This window comes from Capra hircus, unplaced genomic scaffold, assembly GCF_001704415.2.
Source record: "Capra hircus breed San Clemente unplaced genomic scaffold, ASM170441v1, whole genome shotgun sequence".
NCBI classification, from domain to species: Eukaryota; Metazoa; Chordata; class Mammalia; order Artiodactyla; family Bovidae; genus Capra; species Capra hircus.
In genome coordinates, this window is record NW_017190164.1 from 44984 (window position 1) to 50672 (window position 5689).

A 5689-nucleotide genomic window follows, 5' to 3' on the forward strand; every position below is an offset into this window, starting at 1 on the left:
ATTAAAAATGCCTCCTTTCTCCCACAAAACGGAGTTGGTCCTCATCTCCTGTAGAGGTGTCAGGATGGGTTTTTTTGATATCAAGGCTCACCCAGGGCCAGTATTGGCTGGGAAAGTGATTTGCTGACTTCATAAACCATAATGGTGTGGCCCCTTGGGGATGGGTATATATGGGGTGCTCAGCGCCTCTGGAACACACCACTGGGAGTCTTCAAAATGACTAAGGTGACTGGGAAGTCACAAGGCTCTAGAACTGTTATGGAACAGCTGACTAGATACCCAGGAGGAAAAGATAAAGGCCTCCTATCAACTGAGGTCCAAAACAAGTAAAGGTGAGCTGAAACCACCCATGGTCCCCTTGCCCATTGACACCATCTCATAAGGCCTCCTGCTCTGTCCTTGCCTGGCACATACCCCTTTTCTACCCACACCCCTTCTCCTGAAGCCAATGTTCCCATCCGTCTTCACCCTCTTCCCCAAACCAGTACCCTTCTGGGCTCCCTCTCTTGTTTTCTCCAGATGGCCAGGGTAACCGAGAGGGTGAATAAGCACATTTAAGAAAAGCTGACCAAGGAAGTGTCTCAAAAAAGTCCCACCTAAAGAAACTGAAGAAATTCTGAGGCTCACAGCTCTGTAGCCGGTGTTCCAAGGTGAATGAAGAGCTCAATCACCTTCACTGCCCTCTGAGGTCTCAGTCCACCTCCCCATTCTCCAGCAACCCCAGCCGCTGCTCCCTGACCCACTCAAGGCATTCTCAGGTATCCTACAGACTCGGTCCTATGGGGAAGTGACTGCAGGTTGTCTACAAATCAAGGAGGCCAGACAGCAGGAAACACACACTGCCACTCCCTGCCTCCTCAAAGCATAAGTCCAGATCTTTGAAGTCTCCCAGACCCCCAGAGCTGGGTGCCTCAGTTTCCCCACCTGTGAGCCCAGGGGTTAGAGTACCTGCTACATCTTCTCAGGGCTTGTGGAAGCCTAGCGTGCATCAGCTGAGACTGGGAGAACTTGGTACCATGAGACCCGGAGTGGACTACTGATGCACTCACCCATGGCATCCTGCCTGCACGCCCCACCCCTGGCCCTCACCAGTAGTTACAGCCATCAGGCTTGGCAAGCAAGGCATCCGGACGGTGCTACTCCCCGGTCAGTGAATCCAGGCAGCTACAGTGACCCAGCTGCATGCAGACGGTGCTCTCAACATTCAGCACCTTGCCTGGAGCGCAGTAACAGCCAAACTGGCAGCACCAAAGGCAGTGCTGGGGGACAAGGAAGGGAGGGCCCAGGTCTATGGAAATTGAGGAGGTGAAGGGGACTGCTGTGGGATGGAGGGGGACGCTAGGAAACAGGATGAAGTGAAGAAGGAGGCTCCGGGGCTGGGGGCGGTGGGGTAGACTGGGGGAAGTTCAGTGCTCCAGTTAATAACTGTCTTTTCTAAACACAGTTAATGCTGAGTTTCCACTGGAGTTTCTCCTCCACGGCAGTGGGGCAAAGAGCCTATGAGGAGCTTCCTGAATGCCATATCTGCCTGACATTGGGCCCTGTGGAAGGTTGAGCGGGGACCAAGGCAGATCTCCTAGGATGGAGGGAGACTGGGACCTTAAAGCTGGCTGGATCGGTGGGCGTTTGGTAAGGTCCCCAAACTATTTGGGAGAGGCTAGGGCCAAGCACCTTGTCCTGGTCCTCCAGGCACCTTGTCCTGGTCCTCCAGCCTCCGTGTGGAGCTTCCCATCCTCCTTGGACAAGCCGGATCAAGGCTTCTCAAAGCGCCGTCCCTTCCCTAGCTGTTTGCTCCAGCATCTTTTGACTCTGGGCAGCTTTCTTGCCACTGCACCTGCGTGACTTGACAGCACCTTACCCTGTCCCCCACCCACCCGCTGGCGGCTGACTGGGTCCCTCTCTGCGGCCCTGGACTGACCCCGTGCCCCTAAACATGCCTGCGCACTTTTGCGCGCACAGGGTCAAGATCTGCACCCCAGGCAGGGGGTTTCTGATGATCCTGCAAGAAGACTACCCTTTTCCCGTGTGTTCCTGCTGTTTCTGTCATAAAACCTGTCAACTGAGAAAGGTATGCACAGTAAGGACAAGGGCTACTGGTTGAGGCTCACTCGTGCTCATCTCTATCACCAGAAGCCAGGCCGGCTGGGCTTTGATCCCTATCCTGACCGCCAACCGCAGACGCCCCCAGGTCAGAGGGGCCACACCCTGCTATCTGGCAACGTGACCATCAGGAGACCGATCGCACCATGAGGTCATCGGAGGAGCGAGGGCATGAAGGACCATAGGCTCTGTACTTGGCCCCTTCGAGGGCGGTGCACTTGCTCACTGCGGAGGGAGGGCACCAGGTGGGTAGATGGCTGTGCGGATTACTCCCCCGCCCCACCCCCACATCCCAGCTTGCCTCCCCACAATGTCCCCCTCAGCTTTCCCACCTCTCCTCCTTGACCTCCACAGCCTTCCCTGGCAGGTACCTGGGCACCACTGAGCTTTCCAGGCCCCGCCCTGGGTCTGAAACCCTTCCGAGTAATCCAGGACATGGGGTAAGGGCTGGTCAGAGGCTCGGGTCTGACTCCAGAGCCTCCTGCCCAGCTCCGGCTACAGCCGGACGAGGGTCCCCCAGGGCCCCAGCCTCCAGCTCCTGGGCAATAGAGGAGGAAGCAGTAGCGAGAGGCTGGGCTTGGCTGGGGCAAGGCAACAGGCTCGTTTGGGCTTCATGGGACGCACAGTCACATTCCAGCAGGAGGCAGGGCTCCTCTTCTACCTCGGGGCCTCGGCAAAGAGGGGGTGCTGAGGCTGACAGGGGCAGCAAGGCCACGCTGGACTGTGCCCTGCCAGGGGGCCCAGTGCAGAAGCAGTGTCTATGGTGCTGGGCTGGGCCACAAGAAGCAGAGCAGTCACTCCATGGGGTCCAGAGTGACCACATAGGCTGACCTGAGGTGTACAGCTGGAAGAGGCAGAGAGGACAGTGGAGGCTGAAGGGGCCCAAATGGTGGGGGATGGGGGAAGAGTGCAGTGCACAGGACAGGCCGGCTCCTCTCTGCTTCCACATCTCAGGGGGTTTTCCACCCCAGTTCTACCCCTCACCCCTGCACAGACCCATTCTGGAAGGGCAGGGGTAGGGAGTGAAGTCAGGAGAGGCCCCATTCACACCCTCCTCACAAGGCCAGGAGGTGCAGTTAGTGATGAGCCCAGAGACACCAGAGCTGGTGGAGAAGCAATTGGGGGGTGCTCTTACAGGCTGAATGCATCCCCACAAATTCATTGGCACCCTAATGTGTGGGCATGACTGCAGAATTGTGACCTTGTTTGGGGGGGGGTGTCTTTTCACAGGTGATCAAGTTACAGTGGGGCCATTAGGGTGACCCAAACCCAGTGTGACTGCTGTCCTTCTACAAAGGGGAAACTGGGACACAGGTACAGACAGAAGGGATGTGAAGACCCAGGGAGGAGATGGTCATGTGAAGTAGGTGGGAGTGATGCAGCCATAGGCCAGGGGAGGCCTTTAATTGCCCACAAACTCTGAAAGATGAAGGGGGCTGGGAACAGCTCCAGTAGACAGAGACAGGTGGGAAGAGTGACACTGGTGAGAAGGGGTAGGTGAGTGGCACACACAGGCTTGGCTGCAAAGAGCTGCACACTGTGCCTGTGGGAGGGGGCTTCTCTGTGGCACATGGAGGACAACACCATCCTCAACTCCCATGTAGAGGAGAGACAGAGGGTTCTCGGGGTCACCAGGCCATTTCAGGGAGTGGCAGTCTCACCAATTCTCAAATGGACAAAGTACAAAACTGCCCGAGGGGTGGAGGCTTCCCCCGTGGGTACAGAGGCAGTCACTGAAGCAGACCACTGCCAGTCTTCAAAATTACAAAAGACAGCTCCAAGTGGAGCAAAGGCACATGTATTCAGTGCATTCTCACAGCCAGAAGACAGGGTTTTCAAAATGGAAACTGGAAAACTGAGGAGAGTTATGTGAACACTGAGAAAATGAAGTAAGATGGAAGTTTTCTGGTAGGTGGCCCAGAATTAAATGGTTTTCAAGTGTTTTAAGAGCACCTTGTACAAGGAAAACAGACACTTAAATACAGCCTAATTATCAAGGAGGGATTTTAGGCAAAACATTACAGATTAGATAATGGGGAAAGGTGAGAGAGAATGAATGAAAGCCTGAATACTGTGGCTGTGATACCAGTCTCAGAGGAGACACACTACCCCTGCCATGTGACACATCAGTGTTGAGTTAGAGAGATGAAGATGGCAGGTGAGGTTCACGGGCTTATAAGGGGCACTAAAATGCCTCTTTTATCCCATCAAACCATCTTAATTTCTCCCCTTCCTACCCTAGAAATGTCAGGAAGGGGCTTTGTGATGTCAAGGCCCTCCCAGGGCCACCATTGCCTGGGGAAGTGAATTGATGACCTCATAATACATAACAGTGTGCCCCCTGGGCAGGGTATATATGGGGGTGCTCAAGGGAATACTCCTATAAGGCACACCCTGGTAGGCTGCACTCCATGGGGTTGCTGAGTCAGACATGGCTGAGCGAATTCACTTTCACTTATCATTTTTGTGCATTGGAGAAGGAAATGGTAACCAACTCCAGCGTTCTTGCCTGGAGAATCTCAGGGACAGAGGAGCCTGGTGGGCTTCCATCTATGGGGTCGCAAAGAGTCGGACATGACTGATGCAACTTAGCAGCTCAGGGGCGCTGGAGCAGACCACTGCAAAAATTCATAATTGCAAAAAACTGCTCCAAGTGGAGCAAAGACACCTGTATTCAATGTCTCATAGCCTGAAGACAGGGGTTTCAGACTGGTAACTGGAAAACTGAGGAGAACAATGTGAACACTGAGAAAAGGAGGTGGGATGGAAAATTTTGCATAGGTGGCCCACAATTAAATGGACTTCAAGGTGCTTTCAGACCACCTTGTAGGAGTAATGTGGAATGATCTTCATTGCTACAGACATTTGAATACAGACTAATTTTCAAGGAAGGATTTTAAAAACTAGATAATGATAAAAGATGAGAGAGAACTGAATGAAAGCCTGAATACTCTGGCTGTGAAAACAAGTTTGGAGGAGGCACACTATCCCTGCCATGTGACACAGCATTGTGAAGTTAGAGAGACATAGATGGCAGGTGAACTTCACAGGCTCATAAGTGGCATTTAAAATTACTCTTTTAAGTCTAGCTTGCCCGTTGTATCATTTAAAGTTTGTGTTTCCATGTTAAGTTTCTGTTTCATTGATCTATCATTAGGTGTGAGTGGGGTATTAAAGTCTCCCACTATTATTGTGTTACTGTTAATTTCCTCTGTCATACTTTTTAGTATTTGCTTTAGGTATTGTGGTGTTCCTATGTTGAGTGCTGCTGCTGCTGATGCTAAATCGCTTCAGTTGTGTCCGACTCTGTGCAACCCCAGAGATGACAGCCCACAAGCCTCCTCTGTTCCTGGGATTCTCCAGGAAAGAACACTGGAATGGGTTACCATTTCCTTCTTCAGTACATGAAAATGAAAAGTAAAACTCTAGTCGCTCAGTCATGTGTGACTCTTTGAAACCCCATGGACTGCAGCCTACCAGATTCCTCCATCCATGGAATTTTCCAGGTAGAGTATTGGAGTTGGTTGTCATTGCCTTCTATGATGTTGGGTGCTTATATATTTATAATTGTTATATAATCTTCTTGGAT